The sequence below is a fragment of the Ambystoma mexicanum genome, chromosome 1p, assembly GCF_040938575.1.
Source record: "Ambystoma mexicanum isolate Mex_15411 chromosome 1p, UKY_AmexF1_1, whole genome shotgun sequence".
Lineage (NCBI taxonomy): Eukaryota > Metazoa > Chordata > Amphibia > Caudata > Ambystomatidae > Ambystoma > Ambystoma mexicanum.
Window position 1 is genome coordinate 645,915,393 of NC_090921.1, and position 26,802 is coordinate 645,942,194.

Genomic DNA, 26,802 nt, shown 5'->3' on the forward strand with positions numbered 1-26,802 from the left:
CCTGTGACTCATACTCCTGCTGAGGCAGACTGTGAGGTACAACCTTGTGTGGTTGAGCCAGTATCTGAAGAATCAGATCTGGAAGAAGACACTGTCTTAGTGGGAGATCTTGACCCCGTTGACCATCCTGAGATGCAGTCTTTACTGGCAGAATCTGGGCCCAACAGCGCAGACTTCAGCAGAGGACAGAGAGATCGTCCTACTCTTGAAGGTCTTCGCCAACAGGCTGCTAACCAACTTGATGGGCAAGAAGTTGGAAATCACAGGTTAAACTGGGAAGATGGCCTCTTCTACAGTGAACCGACTGAGTCTATCCCTGGGGACTGCAAAAGAATTGTAGTACCCCTTTCTAACAGACTCCAGTTCCTACAGTTAGCCCACGAGATACCTTTGGCTGGTCACTTGAGCTTCAAGAAGACCAAGGAAGCCCTCGGCGAAAGGACAAGTTGATACTGTTGTGCTGTGTCTTGGAGGAGCGGAGGAGTGGAGAGCTGTTGTAAGCAGAGAAAAGCTTGAATTTATTCCAGCATTACTCCAGCATTCAACCTAACGTCATTGCGAGGTGCGTGTGCCTTTAAGGGCAGAGCCAGCTGACTCTACAGCTGTCCTTATTAAGGCCGTCTCAACGCCCTTGCGGCGTAAGCCCTCTGCGAAAGGGCGAGTTGATACTGTTGTGCGGAGTGGTCGGAGTGGGCGGCCCCAGAGCTCGGCTGGTATTACGCGGCTTCTGTAGTGCTCTTGTTCGCCTGTGCTGACAAACTTAGGAGCCTAAGAAGATGAGCCGCCACTCGGAAACCGCAGCCAGCCTCCCTAAACAACCAATAACACAAGCCGAACTTAAGAACTGGACCCCTCAGCAAGAGCTGCGCGACGTTGCGAAAGAGCCCGCAGTGCATATTGAAGTGGCACTAAACCAGGTAAGCCACTTAAGCACTGTGAATTCATCCACTATTGGGATTTCAACCAGGGGCACTGCCGCTGTGGTTACCAATGGGCGGCCACATACTGTCATGTCTCCTAGTGATTTAAACAAAAGTCCAAATACTAATGACATATCGATGCTGTTTGTCCCTTCCACCGGCTTTACGTCCATTATTGCAAATCTCACGTCTACAGTGGTGGGTGGGCTGAACCGGGAGAATGAAAATGGGATCTCATTGAGAGCTACGGAACAAGACACGACTTTTGTACTCCCCTTACAGACGTGTTCTCTGCCTCCTCTTCATGTTGGGGAGTACATGGGGCTAAATCATGAAACACCTGACGTGCCATGTCTGAAAAATGGCAGCGGCAGTCCACTCACCATCAAGGATAGTACTGTCAGTGACGAGCCTGGCTCTACACCGTGTTGGGGGCAACGCCGGGTTCCATCATTACAGGAACTAGCATGGTATTGTTTTAAAACCCTAGTGGGTAAGAGCAGTGCTCCACGGGAAGAATTTGTTATCCAGTCACAACAAAGCCAGGACGATCTACTCAAGCATGGAGTTCGGTATAGTCTACATTCTGTTCTGCCGCATTCAAGAGCTACTGGAATGAGATCTATATACTATAGCACTAGAGAAAACCCCAATGGAAAGGCGGCAGTAAACTGGACGCTTAATGATGATTTATCACCTCCTGTAGATGAGGAGGTGTTTTCACTGCACTCAAATGCCTTAAGCAAAGGCTTTTTTACCTCTGAATAAGCCAACAGATGCCGCACCAACCACGTTCAGGGACTCGCTCCGAAATCAATGCTCAACTGCAAATCGGCGCAACTCCCTTGACATGGTAAACAAGCTATTGTCAGATTTAACCTGGATCAATAAAGCTCGTGCTTCGAAGTTCAAGAAAAACGCGACCTTAACAACGGCCGTAACAACGAACCTACGGTCGCCAGAAAAGAAATGCACTGACAACTCTATATGCGAGGAATGCCCGCTATATACCACCATCCAACGAATGGCCCTTACAAAATGAAAAAGAAGAGAGGTAAGCAGTGCAGGTAGTTTACGATGTTCTCAAAGAAAAAAATCCAAACGGGACGGCACTCCAAATTTGACCGCTTCTACAGAGGAAAGGGTAACTGAAAATTTTAATCACAGCCCGAATCTTGACATGCAAGACTCAATGCTTTCCTCGTCATCCACTGACTATTCATCGGATGAGTATTCACCATCGGAGCGGCCTCATTTAAAGGCCTGCAAAGCTCAAAAGCCTATGCATGAAAGGCGAGCTCGCAGGCAGAAAAGAGTGCCTGTTGCCAACAACGTCAACTGGCTTAGTGAGATTCAATCTACCGTAATATCATCCATGGCTATTACTTTGGCCCCGTTTACAAAGTTGTATGAACATTTAAATGAGAACACTAAAGATCTCTCAACACTGGTAGCATTACTGAACTCTAAATTCGTGGATCTCGAACAAAACGGTAACCTACTTAAAGAAGCGCGACAGATCCTATCTTCAAAACATGACTGCATGCTGAACACTATAACCATTCAGTTAAAAAACAATAATATGAATAAAAAACTCCAGGCAGAATGGCAAGAGAGGCGCTGAGCATCTTCAAACACAAAAACACTAATGAGGAAGTGATGCAAACATGCCCTACTATTAGTGTAGGCTGCCAAGCGGAGTCTGTGGTCACTGAGTTTTCAAGCACATCTTACAGTATTCCACTTAAGACGAATAATGCTTCCGCTGACTCTGAACTCATTCAAGACAATAATGTGACCAGAATTAAGCAGACGATGGAAGTTGATGAACGAGAGAGAAAATCCTCGGCAAGAGAATGAATGCCTGTGCATACGCCATGAGGAATCTCGTTCCCAAAAGGACACCGAAGCCAGCTCGTTTGCTGAAGCTTTGAAAAACAGCATGGCAACTTCTAACTTGGCTCTTTTTAACCCAGAGGTAGCTTCATTGTCAGACAACCTGGAAGTGGGCTTTCAACCCCTCGACGACAGCTGTGTACTAACAGACACTGGGCTTGCACCTAACGTGGCTGCCCCTATCTTGTCAGCTGATCCAAATGTTTTGCCTACAAACACACATAACTTGCCACAAGCTGTTTCCAAAGTAAGTGTAGAACAGCCCACTCTATATGACATCTTTAAGAATGTACCTGGACATGTCTGTCGCACTTCAGTGAATGCTGGCCTTAACAGCATGAAGACAAAGAAAACTAAAAATCAACCACTGAAAAAATTGAGACAGACAAACAATTCAATAAAATTCTTACATAACATAAAAACTGTAAACGTAACAGTCAACACAAACAACTGGAAAGGGCAAGATAAAGCATTATCACAGAAAACAAAACACTTGACAAGAAAGTCGACTTAGTGGAAGAGGTGAGAGAGGAGCAGTCTGACTTAATAAATGTATCTACATATGATGATGAGGACTTAACAGAGGCCACAGAACCCATAGTGATTTCAAAGACTAATAGTGGAACGGTGGAAGAAGAGTTTCCTTCACAAACCGGGACAGTGATTCCCGATGTGGCGAAAACTTTTAACAACCAACGTACATGTACGATGAGTAAAAATGTGGCCATCACTATTGTAAATGGTGTGCCACGTTCGCCCATATTTCTGACAATGGAGGACAAACGGAATCAGGCTGCTACATTCCGTACAACGATAAACTCTTCCGAAACATCTAATGAAACCCTGTCATGTACTTCTTCGAGTGATCTGAATCACAGAAGGAACACTCAACCCTCTACCAACTCAAGAATGCCAGCAGAGCCCATGCAAGCTAAAATGCAGACTCTTGCAATGTCTGCTAAGAAGATCTCCAGCTGTAACACGAAGACTCCTCCGCGATCAATGCAGAACGGGTTTGAGTCATCTAAGGACAAAACTAAGATGACAACCCTTTACAAGATGACCCTAGAAAGAATTGACAATGCAGATAACCTGATCTTAAATCATCACCATATGCTACATCTGTTTCAACTAATTCCAAGTCTAAGAACGATTCTATCTGACGATATGAGAATCATAGAATTTTGTGACGAAAAAAGAGATGATAAAGTGATTCTACATATGAACTCAAAAATAATCCTTGACATCTTATTAGAAGCAAGTTCTACCTTACTATCACTAGGATTCGAGATTTATAAGAGTTTTGACAGGTGCTCTGACAAAATGACTCACTCTCAGTTGTTTGTCCCCATGCTGGCATGCAACAGGTCGGTCCAGCTTTGAACCATCCAGCCGCATTGTCTCTGAACATATTTCAAAGAAAGTCTCTCCTGCTAACGAGAAGGAAGTGCTCCTACCCAAATATGGCGAACAAATACACATAACTATTGATGGGCTATCCTCTTCGCCAAGCGGCTCGGCTGTCGAGATTGATAAATCCAATCCGAGGAACGACTGGGCCTGGATGGCCGTCGCGCTAAGTGGTAATTCGATGCAATAACGCCAGGCATCTGAAAATAAAGACTATCAAACTGGGTTTGTGGAATACTAGAGGTTTTAGTCAACTCTTCCACACACCGCGACTACAAGACCTGGACCTGGTTTGCCTACAGGAAACCTGGCTATCTGGAAAGGAAAGACCGATGGCAGGCCTAATGATTGCGGCAAGGAAATCTACTGGCCTCAGAATTGTCTCATCTACTAATGTTTCTCCATTTATTCAGACAGCCAGGGTTCGGACCTCAAATGACAAATGGAGAATCTGACGTACTGAACATTATTAATGTCTATTGGAACCACGCCGCAATCAAATAACCACTTTAATAGATGCACTTTTTGAGGATGTGGAATCTCCAAATTTGATTATAAGTGGAGATCTTAACATAGACTGTACGAAGCATGTAAACCTCAAAGGTGAGAGGAAAGTTACAACCCTTGTTCGTAAAGAAGCAGCCTCGAAATGGTGCCAGGAAATGGAAGCCAGAAGCATGCTTATGCTGAATGGAAATGTTACAGGGGATATCCCTGCCAATTCAAAAAGGAGAAAAATGAATCAACTATCTGTTTTGGCCTATGGGCCTCATTACGAGTAGCCAGGTAAAAACAGGTTCATTATCGGCATGCCGGTAAGAGCGGGTCCGTGCTCGTATGAACCCGCTAATAGCGGGTGATTACGAGTGCGCGAAATCCACCATGCCGGTAATGGTAATACTGGCATGCCGCTAAAGGCCCTCCAACCCCCTGATAGCGGCATCACAGGACCCGCTGATACCAGCACCGCCTCAGAGCAACCCCTAAATACCGGCCCGGTAATAACACCATGCTAATACCGGGTTCGCAAAACCGGACCCGGAAATTACGTCATCGCGCAAGAACGAGAAATGGGCCAGCGGCCATCTTTAAAAACACAATCCATTGCCATCCTCCCTAACCACCACTCTTTTCATGTCGTGCTGTGTTGGAAAAACCTGAGGATGTCCAAGGCCACCCGGAAGATGACCACCCGGCAGCAGAAGAAGCGTTTTTCAGACGCTGAGCTCAATATGCTTGCTGACACTCTGGCTGCACATGCAGCCATAATGAAAAGCAATGATATGAAGCGAGAAGCCCAGATGAGGAGAAAGGAAATCTGGCAGGAGGTTGCCCGGAAGGTGTCGGCCGTGGGGACCACCCCACGCACCGTGCGTGACTGCCGCAAGAGGTAGGACGACCTCCGCTTGAGGGTGCGAAACATCCTATCGAGCAACGGGAGGGCAGCCATGGAGACAGGTGGGGCTCCACATTCACCTGCTAAGCTGATGCTCTGGGAGGAGACTGCCAGCACTTCTATTGATCCTGAGTCAATAGAGGGATTTGGAGAGATGGAGATGGGTGCGGCATCATCCACAGAAAGAGGTGAGTGACCCTGCACATCCATGTAGGGGAAAACATGACTTAGCACTAGTGATGTGGATGTGAGACTAGGCAAGGCAATGCATGTCCCTACACCCACATCAACATATCCAAGTCAAGATTGCGACCCAAACCCTGCCACACAGAAATGCATGCTGAGTGCCAATCCCATAACCTACACACGGGCAACATATCGGGGCTGTGCCCATGTAACCCAACACCCAGACCCTATATCAACGGCATGCCACCTGCCATGCAGTGAATGCGAACATGCCCCCTCTGAATACCCTGCGTGACACACCTGTAAAACATGAATGCATGATCAAATTAATAATGAACAGCACCATCGTATGCCTCTGCCATGTCACACCATCACTGATGCCCTACATCTCTTCTACCCCCCCAGGCACCGATGAGGAAGAAGCAACCCAGGAGACCACTGCAAGGGCATCCACCTCACACCCTAAGAAGAGTGCTACCACCACCACCACCACCTCCTCTGCTGGAGGCAAGCAGGCCACAGCCACTGCCAGTGTGCCTGTGCGAGCTGGGACACAGCCAGCAACACCTGCTGCCAGTGTACCTGACACACTACTGACCCAGCAGGCCACACCCACACCAGTCAAAGGGGAGTCCCTGGAAGCACCCGCCTCCACTGGGGAAGAACTTGATGCCAGTGTGGAGCCTGAGGGAGACACCGAGGTGACATGCCCGGCCACCCCGAGCCCCGTGCCCACCCCCTCACCCTAACAACTGCAGTCACCCACCTGCAGTGAAGCTGATCCCTGCCTCCGTGACTGTGACCTACCTACCTCTGATGATTACAGTACCGAAAATGCAGTCCACGTGACTGCACAACCCACCACTACAGCCCACTCCAAAACCCTAGAGACACGATTGTCGACGGTGGAGGCCCGATAGGAGGCCATGTTAGACCTACTCCACCAGTACATAGCGGACGGGGAGGAAACCAGGTGGGGTATTGCCACAGCAATTGCGGGGACGACATCGGCTATCGCAGCCAACACAGCCGCTGTTAATGCATCGGCTCGGCTAATGAGGGACTGCCTGGGGGCGGTGACACAGGTGCTGACTTCAATGCTGCTCCATATGCAGCGGCCACGGCTTGCAGGAGGTGTGGAACCTGCCAGCGACTCACCTACTACCTCCACACCAGCTTCATCTGTCCCCACCAGCCCAGTGCGCCAGACATGTAGGAGTGCAAGGCACACTGAAATACCACCTCCAGACAGGAAGAAGTCCCGGAAGTAGTGTGGGCGGACAATGGGAGTGGGACACAAGGTTGGGGGTGAAGGGGTGCATCTTGTGGAGTCTATTGGGGGTATTGGTGTTGGTTGGGGGAGTTTTGGAGTTTGTTGGGGGGTCTGGGAGTTTGTTGGGGGTTTAGGGAGGGGGGAGTGGGTACATACTTGCTGTTGTAAATTATACACACGTTGTGATAAGAAAAATCCATGGCTGGACATTGTTATTTTCGTGTGCATCCATTTAATGTGTTACGGTGTACAGTGCCCAACTCCCAACATTCCCTGTGTGCATGTCCACAATGGCCCAGTGTCTGTCTGACGCATGTCTTTCATAGCCCCTGTGGGTCAGGCGTATTCGTGAATCTGTGCTTGGCGTAATGCATGGCCATCCCATGCATCATGTTCTAGCAGGGGGCTACTTCACCTCCGTCCCCATCCTCATCATCCTCACCCGGGGCATTCATGTCAATGTTAGGTGGCAGTGGTACATTTCTACGGACGCACATGCTGTGCAGCATGACAGAGGCCATGGTGATCTTTGCCACCTTCTCTGGCCTATATAGGAGTGCTCCACCAGACCTGCTTAGGCAGTGGAAACGCGCCTTTAACAGGCCAAAGGTCTGCTCTATCACAACACGGGTGCGGGAGTGCACACAAATGTACTCCTCTTCATGGCTGTTCTGCAGGTTCCGCACAGGGGTAAGTTGCCACGGCCTCAAGGGATATCCTCCGTCACCTGCAAGCAAATAGAAATAAGTGTGTGTCACTCTGAGCTGGCACCTTCAGGAAGCACAGTCATGGCGGCAGCAATTTGGTGTGGACATGCAAATGTCCCTGTACGTATGCAAAATTGTCACCTAGATGCATTCTAAACTGTTATGAGGTGTGGTAGTCTGGATGGCGTTCAATAGATGATGCAGGGTGTAATCATGCATGCTGAGGCGGATGTACTGTGGTAGTACGACAATGTTTAGCCTCCCATTCAAGCAGTTAGTTCTATGCATGGTCACACTAGCCACATTGGCCCAGTTGCCATCCTGTACAGTCATGCATTGCTTGCCATCACCATGGTGGCCTGGTTGTGCCTCTTACTTGTTGTCATCGATATGCATTATTTGTTTAATTTGTGCCAGTGATGTGTCATGTTCCGTTTGTGAGGTTCAGGTCTGGAGTGTTTAGCTCTGCATGCATTCTCCAATCACTGACAATTGACGCCCAGGTGGGGTATGCATCCTCCCACCCCTTTCCCAACCAGGTGGAGTATGCATCTGTCATGATCTCTGCTTCCAAAAGGTCAGGGTTGTCCCAACTTCCTTGGAAGCAGATCCATAACCCAGGTTCCGAGTGCCAACCAGTCCCAATTGGGACCTTTTGGACCCAGTCCTGGCGCCAGTGGCACCAGGCTCATAAATATGCCCAGTCCCAGCGCTGGAAGCGCCGGGCTCATAATGCTTGGGTGGACTTACCTGCAGCAGACCATGCTGCTTACTTGCCTGCCAGTTGAGCCTCTGATCCCCTTCTGTTTGGAACTACTTTTCCTGTTGGGTGGGGCTGGAGCCACTCCCTAGATTCAGAACACTGGAACTCTTCTGGAAAGCAGATACTCTTTTCTTACCTAGGCGTGGCTGTGGAAGGAGACACCGAAGCACTACAGGAGGCTATTTAAACCACACCCGGTGGATGAATCTTGCTTTGCGTTATTCTGCAACCTCTGCAGCAGAACGCTCATCGTGTCTTCTGCATCCGGTCCTGGGCCTAAGGAAAAAGGCTTACCATCCTGAATCCAGTCTTCAGCAACACCTATAAAGACAAGAAAGAACAGGTTAGCATTCCGGCATCTGAAAGGCAAAGGCTTACCATCCTGAATCCAGTCTTCAGCAACACCTATAAAGACAAGAAAGAACAGGTTAGCATTCCGGCATCTGAAAGGCAAAGGCTTACCTACTCTTCGTGCGCTCCGGAGGTCTTCACACTGCATTCCGGCATCTGAAAGACAAAAGCTTACCAACTCTTCGCACGCTCCGGAGGCCTTCGGCGCTGCATCCCGCATCTGAAAGACAAAACAAGGTGCGTTTAAAGACATTGGGGAATTTTAATACTCACGTGCCATTACTCCTTTCCACATCTAATCCAGTGGGTATTCCGGCACCCTGCAACCGCTCCGAACTCGTACCTGCAAAATAAAAAGACAGTTAGAGCGCATCGTGAAGCAGGCAACAAGCGCTTACTTACGTGCTTCCAGGCGCTTCTATTCATCACACGGGCTCCATCTTCAACTCACTTCAGCCCGTCATCCGCCATCGCCGGAACCCTGCAAAACAAGAGACATCATTACTAAAGACTTTAAAGACATTTGAATGACTCGAAACTTACCGTTCGTGCAGTAAACGACGGACAGCAGTCCTCTGAAGTCAAGAGGCCTGTGCTACCTATCCAGTGAAGAAACTGGTTACAGCACCCTGCCCCGAGGCAGATGGAGAGCTCGGCATTCACTTACCTAAGGTGAGAGTGTTAACCTTTGGGGGTCTACAGGAGAGGAGAAGAGGAAAGAGATAGGGACACCCCAATACCCCAGTTCATTAACCCCATATTTTCTATCTGCAGACATCTTACTCTACACGTCAGGCATACAGTGCACAGAAGTCCAGCCCAAAGAGCCAACCGGATGCTACACATCACCTTTGAAGATACGGTAGTCGCCCAGTCAAGACCGGCGCCTCTGCGAGAATCAGGTGAGCGTTACAGCATCCCTACACATCAGTACCCCAGAGCACTGCGATGGCCCAGTTGTACAACTCGCCAAGCAGCCAGGTACGTGGTCCAGCATGTAGCTCCATGTGACGGGGTAGGGTGGATTTGCGCAGTACCATGGCATCATGTGTTGATCCGGGATATCGGGTGCAGCAGTGTGTGATGATCTTGCTGGAGTCACATGCCATCTGCACATTGATGGAGTGGTATTGCTTGCGATTGCGGTCCACCACCTCTATGGCATGGGGGACTACCAATTCAACATGGGTGCAGTCCAGGGCACCAACACAATTGGGCATGCCTGCCAGTGCATGGAAGCCTACTTTGGTGTCGGCTATCTCCTGGCCAGTCCGTGGTAGGGATATGTGGGTGCTTGCGTGCTTCAGGAGGGCATCCAGCACTTGGTTCAACATGCGTGAAAAAAGTGGTTGTGAAATGCCATGCAGCTGCCCCACTGTGTGTTGATAGGTGCCTGTGGCCTGGAAGTGGAGCATTGACACCACCTTTAGTAGCGGGGGGATGGCAGTGCTATTTCTTTGAGGCTACCTATGTCACTGTGTATCATGTCCGCTATGGTGGTGAGGGTGTGGATCTGCTCTGGGGTTAGTTTGAATGGGCTGGGTCTGGTGCGAGGGATTGGTGGCTGCCTACGAGGCACTGCTGGCTGCGCTGGTGGTATTTGCTGGGCCTGTCTCATCCTCCTTCTCCTCCTGCGTCTCCTCTGTGCTGCCTGATGTTGCTGCTGTAGTTGTTGTTGTAGTTGGTGTTGTTGCTGTAACTGTAGCAGTATTGGCATGTCCTCCAACGCCATGATTGCAACAGCTAGTAGTGGCATTTTGGTGTTGGAATGGGTGTGGTGCGGGTGTGCTCATTTTATACTGGCCCAGCCTCCATTGCCTCCACCTGTGGGGATTGTGTGCACCTGTGGCAGTTGGCTTGTTTCCCGATTGCTGTTTGCGGGTGGTCCGCGATGCCTGTATGGCCGGCATCGTGCAGCCCGTGATTACCGGCTTCGTGATGCCAGTATTTGTATGTCCGCGTGGGTTGGGATGTCCCCCTATTACCGGCATGCCGGTATTTGCTCCCCGAAGGGGCGCGTGTACGCGCCCATGCCGCTATTAGCGGCGCCGTTATTTAGGGTGCCGCTAATACCGGGTTGCCGGGTCAGAATACACCGGAGCGGTAAACGTTGCTGGTATTAACATACCGGCATCGTTTTTGCCTTACCGCCAACCTTGTAATGAGGCCCTATATGTTTGTGTCGGACGTGGTACATTCACGAGCATTTTGGTTCGAGGTTAAACCGATGGACCATAGTGACCATGATATGTTGGTAATGAGCTTAAACACAGCACGTTCGACATTGCCTACATTCTGGCCGCATGCAGTGTCCGTTCGCTCGAGCAGAATACGTCTTGAACTTGCTGACGCTGATGTAAACAAAATTGTTACCAACTTAAACCTAGCACACAACGAGATTGAATATTGTCATCTATTGACTGACTTCACAGAACATAAACAAGGGCTGAAAAACAAAAAATGTGTCCACAAACATAGTTCTGACTTGAAGATTCAACAGCGGAAAAGGCTAATGAGACATGAACTCCATAACTTAAACATGGAGGACAAAGATGCCTTTGCTTTAAAGAAAAAAGTAATAAAACAGGCATTTAGAAACTGGTGTAAGTCCTATAAAGCCATCATGCTGCAGAATGACTCGGAGGCAATGATGGTCAAATTACGGAATATAAACTCAGCGGATTTCTGATGAACCATTAACAACAAATTTGCTCCGGAAGATTCCCTGCAGGCAGACCACATCTCCGAAGCAACATGGACTGCCTTTTACACCAACATGTTTGGTGCAGAGGGGTGGGTAGAAGACTGCTATTCCTCGAAATTGGCTAAATGGGACCTAAAGTTCGATCGCCACGATATTCTAACTGCAATACAAAGAGTAAACGCATCCAGAGCACCGGGCCCTGACGGCCTTACGAATTACATTATCAGACGTAATCCAGAGGCCTGGACGAACTTTTGCATGACACTCTTTCAAAGAATATCTGACAAACGGGTATCTCCAACATCTTGGAAGAGCGCAATTGTAGTCCCGATTTTCAAAAAGGGCAACAGGGCTAACCCTGGTGACTACAGACCTATTGCCTTGCTAGACATCATCGGTAAGATCTACGCGACCCAACTACAACAGATGCTGTTGAGTTGGGCAAGCGAAAGTAATCACATAGACCCCAGGCAAGCGGGGTTTGTGAATGGTGTGGGGTGTGGACTAAACCTGCTAATACAGAATCTCTTTAAGATCGAAGCTATAAGACTAAATACCAAAATACATCTGGCCCTTAAAGACTTCTCTCATGCTTTTGACAGCATTGACCAGGGAATTCTCTGGAAAAAATTAAGAGCATGGAACTGTCCCACAAGCCTTGCCGAAGCCATCAGGGAACTCCACTCCAATACAAACATCAAAATACGGCTCGATCGACAGGGGACTCTTTCAAAACCGATTAGCACATTCAAGGGCGTGAAACAGGGCTGTCCTCTGGCCGCCATCATCTTTAATTTGTTTCTATCTGATGTCGGCGAAGCCCTTAGTGAAGTTCCCTCCTTTCCACCTAACATGAACGGCACCCACGCAAGCTGGCTTGTTTACACGGATGATCTTATACTGTTAGATATGACTCCTATCGGACTCCAACGTAAAATGGACGCTCTTGAAGCGTATGTGCGCCGAAATGGTCTGCAAATTAACAAACAAAAGTGCGAGATATTAACACTGCAAAACCTGCGGACTATGAAGAAAACTCAGAAAAAACAGAACTGGTTTATCGAAAAGACGAAGCTAAACACTGTATGTAACACAAGGTACTTGGGCATGAGAATACGCTCAAATATAGACGATGCACCTTGGCAGATCAAGCGAAATCGAAATGCCGACAATTGGTGTGCCAAGCAGCGATTATCAACAGGCAGTTCGGGAAATTTTCGCTAAAACCCATGATTGCATTTTACCAACAAAAAGCTGTTCCAGCTAAAATTTACGGTGCTGAAAATGCACTGGGCTGTTCTTATAAGCCATGGAACACTCTTGAAAACATCTTTTGGCTAAGAGCGTTACATTTGCCTTGTGGCACGTCCACAGTCTGCATCAGATACGAATTGGGGTTAATATTGATGCACGCTAGAGTAAGCTGGAGCTTACTATGCCTCTTCAGAAAAAGTACTTTAACTAAACCAGTGTTGCAGTATGAGATACTAAAATCTAAGAAGGAACGTGCTAGTATTACTTTATCAATGTGGAACAAGTACTGAACTGAGATCCTGGATTTGTACGACATCAAGCTTTCAACGCTGTTAGAAAATCCAGTTCTTGCCAAGAATAAAGTGTGGAGCATGGACTGGCATCTAACATGCGAACAAAGATGCAACACTAGAATGATGGCTGATGTACCAGGAGAGGCTAGAGCACATGGGAACCTCAAAGCTTACCTGACCCAATTTCCAGATCCCGCAGCTAGAACCACATACTTGAGGTTTAGACTGAATCTAATGGCTACCAAAGAACGTCGAAATCTACACAATCCAAACATAGAGTGACTTTGCCGCTTCTGTAAATCCTGTACAGAGACGCTGAAACATCTAACTCTTTTTTGCCCAAAACTACGCACACTGAGATCTCGGACACTTGGTCCTGTGTTTGTGAAATTGCAGACACTGTGCGCCGCAGAATGGTGGGAATGGATGTTTGAAGGATCAAACCGTACACTCATGTTCGCTTAAATAACATTCCTAGATGAATTAAATAAACGCTTGAAAGAAAGTGAAACCGACACAGAAGTAGTATCCACAGAAGTCGGTATTTAAGGACCTCCAGAAATGGTTTTTAGGTCGGACCTTTGCGCAACAATGCGATCCTGCACGCAGTAAGAGCGTGCATATTAAGATGTGGAGGGGAGCAAGCATTGTGAACTGTCTGTATTGTACTCTTTTCTCTTTTTAAAGGCTTGCATAAACCGTATAAAAAAAGAAAATTAAAAAAAAGAAGACCAAGGAAAGGTTCTCTCTCCACTTCTACTGGCCTAAGATGGGTTCAGAAGTTGACAAATTCTGTAGGAGCTGTCACACTTGCCAAACCTCTGGAAGGAGTGGAGCCAAGAATGTGGCACCCCTGGCGCCTCTCCCAGTAGTGGGAGTTCCTTTTGAGAGGGTGGGCATTGACATTGTCGGTCCCCTTGACCCTCCCACATCTTCAGGGAACAGATTTATCATGGTTGTAGTGGACCATGCTACAAGATACCCAGAAGCCATACCTATGAGAACTGTTACAGCTCAGGCTGTGGCTAAGGATCTACTTGGTATTTTTACCAGAGTAGGGTTTCCTAAGGAAGTGATATCCGACAGGGGATCCAATTTTATGTCCCACTACATGCAGGCCATGTGGAAAACCTGTGGTGTCACTTAGAAGATCTCTACAGCCTACCACCCACAGACAATTGGACTGGTAGAGAGGTTTAATCGTACTATGAAGAGCATGACAGGTGCTTTAGAAGAACCCCTTAAGAGAAAGTGGGACCTTCTACTGCCATGCTTTCTCTTTGGATATAGAGAAGTCCCTCAGGAGGCAGTTGGTTACAGTCCCTTTGAACTTCTCTATGGCCATCCAGTCAGAGGTCCATTGGCCCTGATCAAGGAGGGGTTGGAGAGTGCTCCTTCCCCAAAGCCAGTCAGAGTGACTGACTGTGTGATAGGTGTCCGGAAGAGAATGTCACACATGATGGCAGAACCAAGTGATAACTTGAAAGCAAGTCAGGCTCTGGTCAAACATTTGCATGCCCAGAAGGCCAACATGGTTGAGTTTACTCGAGACCAGCTGGTATTAGTTATGGTGCCAACAAGGCAGAGGGCCTTGCAAGACAAATGGATAGGACCCTTCAAGGTTGTGGGCAAACTTGGAGAGGTGAACTATTTGGTGGACTTAGGCAGACCTAAGGAGGCTCCTAGAGTCATTCACACCAACCGTTTAAAGGCTTATGTCTCAAGACCAGAAGTAGGAGCTTTCCTTCTAGCTTCAGCTCAAGAGGAAGAGGAGAGTGAACCTCTACCTGACCTCCTCAGAGGCCAACCTTTAGATGAACAGATAGGAGTTAATCTCTCTTCTCAGCTAACTTCTGAACAACAGGAGGAGTGCATAGTTTTGTTAAATCAGTTTTCCTCCCTGTTTTCACTATCACCAGGCTTGACCCCTTGGGGCCAGCATGATATTCTCACTGGTGACTGTTTAACTGTGAAAAGCAGAGGTTACAGAATGTCAGAACATGTGAGATCCCACATCAAAGGAGAGGTCAACAAGATGATTGATCTCGGGGTCATAGAGCCATCTACAAATCCATGGTCTAGTCCAGTTGTTCTAGTACCAAAGGCAGGATCCAAGGAGTTGAGATTCTGTGTGGACTATAGAACTCTAAATGCAGTCACAAAGACTGATGCCCATCCTTTGCCAAGGGCAGATGAACTGGTGGATACACTTGCTTCAGCCAAGTACCTCAGTACATTTCATTTAACCTCAGGCTATTGGCAAATAGCACTGACAGACCATGCCAAGGAAGAAACTGTATTCTCCACCCCAGTAGGCCTCTACCAGTTTAAGGTTATGCCCTTTGAACTAAAGAATGCACCTGCTACATTTCAAAGGATGGTTAATCAATTTCTGAATGGGATGGAAGACTTCTGCATTGCATACTTGGATGACATTGCAGTGTTCAGCCCTACATGGAAAGAACATATTGACAACCTGGGATATGTTTTGCAGGCTCCTGAGCAAGCCCATCTGACCATAAAGGCAAGCAAATGTCAAATTGGTCAGAGCAAAGTGGTCTACCTTGGTCATGAGGTAGGAGGAGGTGAAATAAGGCCATTGCCCAGCAAAGTACAAGCTGTGCACAACTGGGCCATCCTACTACTCAAACCCAAGTGAGAGCTTTCCTAGGTCTCACTGGGTACTACAGGATTTCATAGAGAACTATGGGTCCATAGCTTCTCCCTTGAATGTGATCTCCTCTCCAAAATTCACTAAAAAGGTTAGATGGAATGAGGAGTGCACTCAAGCCTTTGAAAGCCTGAAGAAAGCCCTCTGTCAAGCTCCAGTCCTAAGAGCTCCTGATTATCACCAACCCTACAATATGCAGACAGATTCCTCCAATATAGGTATAGGTGCAGTCCTTAGTCAACTCAGATGAGAAAGGTAGGGAGCGCCCATTTGCTTCATCAGTAGGAAACTGAAGGAACCAGAAACAAGGTGGGCAACCATAGAGCTTGAATGTTTTGACATTGTGTGGTCTTTGAAAGGGTTTATACCATACTTGTATGAATCTACTTTTATAATTCAAACTGACCACCAACCCTTGAGATGGTTAATGCAAATGAAAGGGGAGAACCCAAAACTACTAAAATGGTCAATCTGCCTGCTAGGGTTTGATTTTACCATTGAGCACAGATCAGGATGTCACCACCAAAATGCTGATGGTCTCTCTAGGATGTTTTTAACCGTCTAGAGGTAGAGATTCATCCAGTAGTGTATTAAATCCTCCTGTCCCTTAGTCTGGGGGGCTAGTATTAGTGAGAATTCTCATAAATGGCTAATTTCCCTTACCTACCGAGTCCTTCAGCAGCTTTGCTGGATTTCTAGGATTTATCTTTTTCACCTGGTAAGAGTGTGAGGGTTTTTTCCCACTCTTACATGTGTTTTGCTGTGTGTATTTTTACCATTTGTGTGATCTTGAGCTCTGGAGCCTCACCTACTCCATGAGCACCATTCATTTTCTGTGTTAAACAGCACCTTCGGTGCAGTGACACAGGGTTGTCTTTTAGACTTCCCACTGACTCCATTTTTCTAGGATTGACTACTGTCTCCCACAAACATGTAAAGTTGCCATTAACTTTATGTAGTCTCTTTAAACCACAGACCCAGTACACCCCATCTTACATGAAATATTGGAAAGGGTTAATTCTAATCCCTTTTTGTCTGTTTCACTTGGAGCACAGTTTCGCTCCCTTTAGATCAAGACTTGGCTGGTGGCAGTGGTAACTACCCTAATCTTTCTACCGCGGTTATCTTATATAACCATGGTATTGTTTTAGGCCATTATATTAGCCTCAAGCATAAACCCGCCTGACCAAACACATTTTATTTTGGTTCCGGCTGGGTTTATTTGCCATTTCTTTTTGTTAAAGTATTTCTTGTGTTTTACTCTAAACGCCAAACTGGGGTTGAATCCTTTGTTCGCCGTCTTTTCGCGGGCTTCTACACAGAAGCCCTCCTTAAGGCGCCTGAAAGTCTGGGTGTTAGGACAGTTTTTCTGAAGTCCAATTAAGGGCCTAGCAAAACCATTCTACTGAGGCAGTACAAGACTCCACTCTTAGTATAAGGCTGTGCCACCTGAGTTCGGGGTAGCGTAGACAGAGCAGCCAGGCTTATCTTAGGAGGGAGTAAGGGCAGTAGATACAGTACAAGTAAAAATTGTCATACAAATGATCCAAAGAAACACTGAAACACAATGTATTGTAAAAATAAAGGATTTATTTAAATACAGGTAGGCCCAGATAAATCTAGTGGTTAAGTAAGTACTAACACATTATAAGAAATCACAATATAAAACACAACATTATACTTGAAAGTACACAGACCCAAGTATAAACCTTATTTGGAACACCTAACAGTAGTTCTAGGGAAGTCAAAACCTTGTTATACACATTTAGTATAGGTCAAGCCTATTCTTTGGGAGTAAAAGACCAATGGTTACTTTTAGATTACTTTTGGTAATACAAGGATAGTAGGCCCTTCCAGTTGTACAGTGACTCTTGGAACAAATCACATAAACAGTCAACTGGACAATATACTTTTGGTGAATAGTGAAACACTTATTCTAGGTGCAGTAAAAACCTATAACTACTTTTGTCATAACACACAGTTATACCAGGTGAGTAAAACCTAAGGATGTAATATACAATTACAGATGCTTTGGAAATCAGGGAACCCCCAGATTGAGGTAAGCAATAAATCTGGTAACTTGTTTTGGATGGCACACAGCTAACCCAAGGTAAGTAAAACCCACATACTTTAACTTCACAATGAAAACCCAATGTCACAATTTACTGAATAGTTATTGTAAGTAGGCAACAACCTAATGTAGACTTATTAAGGACAGGCTAGCAGCAAGTCAGGGGAAGCAAGACCCAGTTGGGGGACACTCATACAGTTATCCTAACAGGACTAACCTGGTGATACCAACAGTTGGAAGACACTCATACAATTATCCTACAGGAATAATCTGGTGAAACCAACACATTAGTTTTGTAAAGAGGCACAACCTAATCACAGGAGAGTAAAATACCTTCACATCTACTTTCTTTTAGACTGGTAAAATAGTGGCTAAAGAAGAAAAGATGTTAACCATACTTTTAAGAATAGTGCATCACACATTCAAGATCAGTAAGAACTTTTGTAACTGTTCACTCTGAGAATTACAGCTACCCACCAACTCTTTACAAGTAAGTAAAACACTTGATTTCTTTTCTAGACAGAAGTCCCAATCCCTTCAAAGTCTTTCCCTTAGAGCATGAGTGTTCTCAGTGGCAGAAGGGGGGGTCACTAGGATTAGTGACCAACAGGCAGTGTTAGAATAAGTTCTTTAGTAGCAAAAGTCAGAGGTTCCTTAGGAAAACTGGCAAACGAGTGAGTACTTTACTTCTAGGTTTAGAAGAGGGTCCAGGGGCTTCACAGAAGACACCCCAGTAAGATTCTATCAGTGGGACTGGGTGTACTGGACGAGGGTCCTCCCAATCACAGAAAACACTCCAGGACTACACAGAAATCCCAACAGGCGTAAGGTAAGTATATACCCAAGCCAACACAGTACCTCAGCAATGAAGAAGAGATTGCAGCAGGCAAACTTCAGGGACTGCAGCCAAATACCCAGTCACTGGATTCCTTGTCCTGGAGACGGAACACAAGACCTCAGAAGGGGCTTTGCAGCAGGGATCGATGAAGAAGGCTCTAGGCAAGATTTCTCTTGCAGCTGAATGTGGTTCTGCTGGTTTGGCGCCTTTTCAAGGAGCACAGAAGAAGACAGAAAATCGCGGTTGAATTCTCGTCTTTAAAAAGGTCCAGCACTCTTGTGAGGGGACTTTTTGGACTCGATACGTGTCTCTGGAGATAGACCAGGATGCCCACGAAGTTTCAGCGAGATTCGGAATTCGAAAGACCATGCACCGCACAGTGGCTGGAGGTCCCAGGGTATTGGGGTATTGCAAGAACGCAAGGTCGCAGCAACCCGTGGAATGGCTCAAAATGCAGGTCTTCTCGAGTCTAGTGGGTCTCACCAGGCTCTGGGTTCGGGTCGTTGTTTTCGGAGACCCCAGGTCGATCGGAAAAAGGGCTGCAGCAGGCTCCGGTTACACAGCAGGCTCTCCGGCCGCTGGAAATCATTCCCGCCTCTTTTCCTTCGTCATCCTCTTCGGTTTTCTGTTCCAGTGGTCGACATGACTTCAGCTTCCAGGTTTCCAGTATTTATCAGGAACTGCAACACAACCTCTGCATTCTCTCCCCACATTTTACAACAAAGGGGCGTCTGGCTGTCCAATCAGGACAGCCAACCCCCCACTGGGATTTGGCCCAGTTGAAGGAAGGCCTAAGATAAAGGAGGGGGAAGTTTTGGACTCCTCCCCCACTTCCTGTGCTTACAGACTGACTGGAGCCTGGGCGGGGTGTCCAGGGGACTCCCGCCAAAGACAAAACTCAAACAAAGGAATTTCCCACCCTGGATGTCAGGGGAAGGAACAAGAAACGACAAGAAACACTAAAATGGCAGAAAAAGAAGACAGAGGCCATTTTGGTAAAATGAGCACCCTTAGGTGTCTTTACTGCAGCTGTGATTACAGCCTGCGGTAAAGGTGCACCAAATTAGTAAAAGGTATCAATGCCACCAACAATTAAAGGTAAGCTTGTCACTGTAACATAATTGTTACAGTTTTAATGTGACAGGGGATACATTGTATCTCCCCCGCACTCCACATAAGGTGGGGTGTGCTGGTTTCACAGAATCAAAGTGAAAGGGATACAAAGATCCTTTCTACCCTTGGGAACTGTAGTTCACTTAAGGTTAGCACAAGAAAGTTAAATGGGGAGCCCCTAGGGCAACCCAGCAACAACAGGCACTTACTGCCAATAAGTTGTTAGACATGATAACTTTAAAAAGACACTATGGAGAGTCTTAAAAAAATGACACCCATAAAAAGAGTTAAAGACAGGTGAGTGTGGAAAAAGGTTCCCACTCACTGAGGTATTAATGAAAAATATCCCACTAGAAAAGCAAAAAGTTCTGGAGTTGAACCAAGAAAGGAAGATTTACCAGCTCTGTGGAAATCTTACCTAACACTGGGTAGGCAGGATGTGAGGGAGGGGTCTTAGGACCCTTCGTACCAAAGGAACTTGGGTTCCTTTGGTAACCCAAGTCACACTCCTGTTTGATTGGCTGGGTGACTGTCATTTCCAGGACAGCCACCCTGCTGTGTGATTGACAGCCAGGCTGTATGAATGGGGGAAACCTGCATAAAATCAGGTCTCTAGGACTGGAAAGGCAGAGTCACCACTGGAACGAAAGAACCAACGAGGAGCTGACAGAAGAGGACCCCTGCAACGACTGAACCGCCTGGTGAAACCCTGCTGCAGGTCCGAATCTTCAGAATCTGACAGAGAAGATCCTCCACAAACGTCTTCCCTTAAGATGGTGGGACCAACCAGTTCGCCCAAACTACCAACCAGGACCCCTCCTCTGGTCGAATTTGCTGTACAGAGCTAAAGTGGGCCGGATAGGCAGGAAGGTCGGACCCTGCTTGGGTTTTAAGGAGCGTACCTTTTATTTGTTGTTTTGCTTTGCTGCTAGCTTCTTCCCCGGGTGGCGCAGGACCCTTCAGCTTCCTACTTCGTGTCAGTCCGACAGTCGCTTCAGGAACCGTGAGCCTTCAGGAAGCGCCAGGAACGTCCGCCTCAGCTACAGCTCCCTCTCCGTTTTAAGGTACTGTGCAAATCCGGTTGTTCGTTTCGTTCAGCCACGGTGAAAGTGTTTGAAATCTTTCTCCAATCCGAGGGCTTGTCCTTCTCTTTTCTTTGAACTAACTTTTCTGCCAACCAACCTCGTCCGGAATCTGTGGCACAAACTTTACCGCGAACTACTCCGAACTGTGTGATCTTGAGCAAAAGACTTTTCACCTATTAACTTTGGCCCTAAGCCTTTTCTATCTGATTCTATCACCGTAGTTCCTCTTGCTCAATTGCCCTGTGTACTTACCTGTTGGTGTGGTTCAATTTCTATTAACGTTGTCTTTCCCTCCCTTTTTAAATTGCTAGAGTGCCATTTTGCTCTCACTTCATTTTGTGAGCTTAACTTGTCTGGATTTTAAGGGACGTGGTGTGGTGTATGGAGTGTGAATTTTAAACTGCTTATAGTAGTGTAATGTTATACAACTGAAGAGTGAAATAAATGTTTATTCTTTTACTTGAAAACCTTGAGTTAGTGTTTTCCTGAATCATAGTAATTGCTGTCCTTTGTGTAACTATTTGATACTGCTCACTTACTCTGGAGATAAGTCTGGCTGCTCAGCTACTGCTACCACTTTTTCTGTGTGTTAGGCAGAATCCTGTGCAGTGCGCTTAGGGACCACTACACACAATTAAGACTACAAGTGGTAATACAAGTTCACCTTTGGTACAAGCCTGTACCACACTGTTAAAGTGGTAGCAGTAGCGGAGCAGCCAGACTTATCTCAAGAGCAAATGAGCAGTAGTAGAAATTACATAAAGGACCACAATTATTGTGACTCAAGAAAACAATGACTCAAGGTTTTTGGTTGAAAAGTAAAAGTACATTTATTTCTAGACCATCTGTTTGTAAAACACTTCACTTCTATTAAATTAAAACCACACGTAAAATACACTACACACAACCAATTCTCTTTGAGCAGAACAACTCAAGGTAAGTACCTTAATGCTTTGACAGACTGGTGTTATGAAACAAAAGACGTTACCGGGAATACATATGCGGACACTTTTTGACAGTAATGACAGTTCGGTCTTACTAAAGATACGCGTACCCGCGGGAAGAAAGGTTACCTGGGTAAAAACACACTCAGCACCTGAGTTAACAAAAGAGAGTTAGGGGCAAAAAAATCATAGGAAATACTTTTGTCAAGGCAGACAGAATCAGAGAACACTTGCTGACAGGAAGATAAAAGTCCATAGGCCTGCGCCAATGTCAAGTGGAATCTGGTTCCTGTTGTCGAGGATCACACAGTCAGATAGTTCAAGATTCAACGTTGCCAGGAGTACTCGGATATTGTCAACAGAGGAAGCAAAAGTTATAAGAGGGAAGGAAGACAAGGGCAAGCCTTGGATGAGGAGAAAAGGGTTCACCCTAGTTCCTCGAAGCTGGACACAGTTCCTTATTCTTTGAAGAAGCTGGTGCCACGGCAGTTGTTCCTGGTAGTTTCCTGAGACTCATCGTTCCTGGAGCTTCAGTCGTGGAGACAAGGACGACGTCTGGAGTGATCTACACTACCCAAGGATGAGGCCAGCAGCAGTGACGGTAAATAAAAGGTGCGCTCCTTTAAAACAGGAGAGGCTCTACAGATGGCTATCCGGACCACTACAGCAATGTGCAGCGATTTCGACCACAAAGAGGATCCTCTGGCTGCGAAAGTTGAGCTGGTTGATCACACCAGGCTCAGGGGAAGACGACTCTGGACTGGATCTTCTCTTGTCGTTGAAGGGTAGATAGCTCAGAACTGCAGCAGGGCTCCACCAGGACTCAGTTGTAGCAGCCGTCTTCTTCTCCACGTCTCTTCGGTTCATTGCAGTTCCAGTGGCGACTCTTGATTTACAGCCCAAGAGTCCTGCCTTTTATGCGGAAATCCCCCATTCACACAGCCTGGCTGTCAATCACGCAGCAGGGGGGGGTTGTCCGGCCCAGACAACCACCTCAGCCAATCATGGCAAATACGACTTGGGTTTCCTAGAATACCCTGTGCAGGGGGTGACTACACCCCTCCCTCACATTCAGCCCACCTAGACACCCAGGCGCCAAGAGGAGGGCTTTTTGGCAGAAGCTCGCCAAAAGACGGTGAACAAAGAAGGCAAACCTAGTTTGCCGCGCAAGGTAAAACACAAGAAGGACTTTAACAAAAAGAAATGGCAAATAAACCCGACCAGAGCCAAAAGAAAGAGTATTTGGTCAAGCGGGTTTATGTTCAAGGCTATTATAATAGCCTGGAACAATACCATGTTTATATAATATAAATCGCGGTAGAAATTTAGGGTAGATACCACTGCCACCAGCCAAGTCTAAATGTTAAAAGAGCAAAACAAAGCTCAGAGAGGCACAGACAAAAAGGGATAGGAATTAACCCTTTCCAGTACTCCATGTAAGATAGGGTTCACTGGGTCTGTAGTTTTAAATGATTACATAAAGTAAATGGCAACTTTACCTGTTTTTGGGGGACAGTAGTCAGCCCCAGAGAAATGGAATCAGTGGGACGTCTAAAAGACAACCCTGTGTTACTGCACTGAAGGTGCTGTGTAACGCACATAAAAGTGGGTCTCATGGAGTGGTGTGCTCCAGAGCCCAAGACCACACAAACAGTTGAAATACACATGTACGAGTGGGAAAAAGGCTCAAACTCTTACCAAGTGGAAAAAATAAACTCCAGAAATCCAGCAAAGCTAATAGGGGACTCACTTGGTGAGGGAAAGTAGCCATAGAATGAGAATTCTCCCTAACACTGTGTAGTACAGGCGTGTACCAAAGGTGAATTTGTACTGTCACTTGTAGTCTTAATTGTGTGTGGTGTTCCCAAAGGGTACTGCATATAATTCTGCCTAACAAACATGTAAAGAAGTGGAAATACCCAGTGAGCAATACAGTTCGCAGTTCCGGTTGGACCCAAAGGGTGAGGATCTCTTGAAGAATTTCTTGAGCTAGCTCCCACTTGTGGGAGGCTGTGCTGCCTGCTCAGAGCATCTGCCATCATGTCTCCAAAACCAGAGCGGCATTGCCTCTGTGCACAGTGGTAGTGGCCCTCCACCTCCTCTCTTGTTGAGGTTGTACATAGCCACTGTGTTGTCTGTCATTATCAGGACATTCTTTGCCCATACAGAGGGCAGAAAGGCCATCAGCGCTAGTCTGATTGCCCTCAGCTCCAAAAGGTTGATGTGTAATTCGGACTCGGAGACCAGCAACCACGGATCGAAGATCGTTCGCATTGGCTCCCAACATGTGAGGGAGGCATCCTTAACTACTGGTAATTCCGGCCATGGTTGCCAAAAGGGTTCCCCCTTCAACACGTTCTCCTCGCAGCCCCACCACAGGAGATCCTGCGCGATATTGCTTGGGATCTGAAGTAGGTCTGTCATTCTGCTAGAGAACTGAGACTAGTGAGACCGGAGGGACTTGTCGACCATCTGCCGAATGTGTTAAGCCCTCACCTCGGGTGGCGTGGCTTTCCCTGTAGAAGCATCCAGGACCACTGCAATTAATTTAAGCTTTTGAGAAGGGATCATGTGGGACTTTTTGAAATTGAGGGAGAAGCCCAGTCTGTGGAGATAGTGGCAGGTAACACTGGGATGTTCCAAGACTTGTTCGGGAGAACGGGCCCTGATCAGCCCATCGTCCAGGTAGGGGTAGATATGAATCCCCCACTCCTGAGACTCGCTGCCACTACTACCATTAACTTGATGAAAACCCTTGGATGGAGGTAAGAACAAATGGCAGAACCCCTAACTGATAATGAGAACTGCCAATCGTGAACCTCAGTTACATCCTGTATTTATGATGAATAAGCACATTAAAGTAAGCATTCTGAAAGACCAATGATACCATTCAATCCTGGAGCTGGATGGCCTGAAGGATTTGAGAAAGAGTAACCATTTAAAACTTGGTCTCACTCCTACGTCTTTCTTGGGGATCAATAAGTAAGGGGAGTACCATCCCGTTCCTCTTTGCTACAGGTACAGACTCTATGGCACCTTTCTCCAGCAGGATAGAGACCTCCTGCAGAAGGAACAGATTCTGAACCCTGAGGGAGTGGCTCCCTGGTGGATGATCTGGAGGACTTTTTAAGAAAGAGAGGGAGTAACCAAGCATCAGAAATAATGCCCAGACATTATTCCAAATGCTGACTGAGCCTGCACTCTACAACAGTCCTGTGGACTAAGGCCTAAGAGAGGTTTTTTGATCAGTTGTGGAAGTGGCTGATGGCAAAGAGGCGGTCGCTTGGACTGACTTTGTACCACAACCTCGTCCACCTTGAGGAAACCTTTTCTGACATCTTTGGTTTGCCTGGCCTCTTGCCCTTTCGAAAGATGTGTAATATCAAAAGGCCCAACCCAACCAACCTTGGGAAATGGTATGCGCCTGTTGCGGCTGCTGCATTGCCATGCTAAGTGACTTAGCTGCTGCTTTAGATGTCGGATTTTCTCCAGATTCTCATCGGTCTTGCTTCCAAAGAGATGAGACGCATCAAAGGGCATGTTCAATAACTGAGACTGAAAATCAGGCGCAAAGCCAGATTTCCGCAGCCAAGAGAATCTGAGCATCACAGTATCAGTTGCCATAGCCCTGCTGACACTGTTGGCAGAATCTGGTCCAGATTGCAAAGACTCACACATGGCTTCTTGGCCTCTTTAATAAAACTCTGGAACACTTCTCTTTCCTCCCATTCGGTAGGGTTAATAGGTTTTAATGCCATGCTACTGGCAAAGAAGTCTCTCTTAGCCAGAGTGATTAATCTTTTATTGTCCGTGTCCGGTGGTATAGTTGGATAGGGGGCAGCCCTGGATGTTGAAGTGGCAGCCTGCACTACCAAGCTTTCGGGAGTGATATGCTTCAATAGAAAATCTGGGTCTACACTAGAAGGCTTATATTGTTTTCTGAGATTCTTGTTGATTGCAGGGTTTGTATGTGGCGTTTCCCAATTTCCCATTAGAAACAGAGTGAAATAGTAACACAGGATCCTTTTGTGGACCCTTGTCTAAGATGTCAGTGAGATCAGCCTGCTGAAAAATTGTAGCAGGTCTTCCCCATCCCATATGCTCAGTGACCCTATTCATGAGTGACCTGTAAGAAGCCTCTGCATGCTGCGAGGGATCTGATGTTGCAAAGTCCACCTCAGGAGAGATGTCAAGTCCACTTGCATTCTTTGTCTCGGGAGGATAGCTCAGGGGCAACGCACTGGCCTTGGAAGCAAGATGACGCAGAGCAACAAAGGTTCGATCCCCGGGTCCGCACTTAGAAACCTCTGGGTATTAAGCGCGTTATAAATAACCAATCACATTCTTTGTTGAAGAGCTCAACCTGTGACTCGAAAGAGTCAAGAGGAATGAGGTTCAGGCCACTCCGACTCAAGGCTTGGAATGCACTTGAGGGGTCAACGGTTTAGAGCCTGGGCTCGAGTGAACACAAGCTCAAACCTTTGAAAACGCCTTCTCGGCCTTAGGAGGCGCGATGGGGTCATGGGACTTTTTCAGTTCTTTAAAAGGAGCCGAAGCCACCTTCTCAAAGATCTTTAACATTTGAAGACAAAAAGTCTTTCACTCCGTCTTATAGGCAGACTTACCTGGACATGCTTTCTTGAGCTCGGGAGAGGAGTCAGAAGACGTTGAACTGAATCTGTGAAATCTTTTCTTGGCCTTCTTACGAGAAGCCGAAGACAACGACTGATGTGCACAACTGCGAGATCGAGAGCGCTTCCGCGGTCGTGAACCTTTTCTCGAACTCCTTTTGTTGGAAGATCTTCTTCATACAGGGGCCTACCCATAGCAAGTTTTCCCTTCCTCTCTTTAAGCGCCTAGTCATTTAATGGACTGCCAGGAACAGCAGTCCTCTGTCTTGTGCTCGAGCCCGAGACACCAGAGTCAA

The 26,802-nt window shown here is 46.9% G+C and overlaps 1 protein-coding gene across 11 annotated transcripts in view; it reads right to left on the bottom strand.

Annotated features, from left to right (window-relative positions):
* MARCHF2 (membrane associated ring-CH-type finger 2) overlaps window positions 1–26,802 on the bottom strand; it is a 1,824,254-nt gene that overhangs the window by 1,033,615 nt on the left and 763,837 nt on the right. The window lies entirely within an intron of this gene.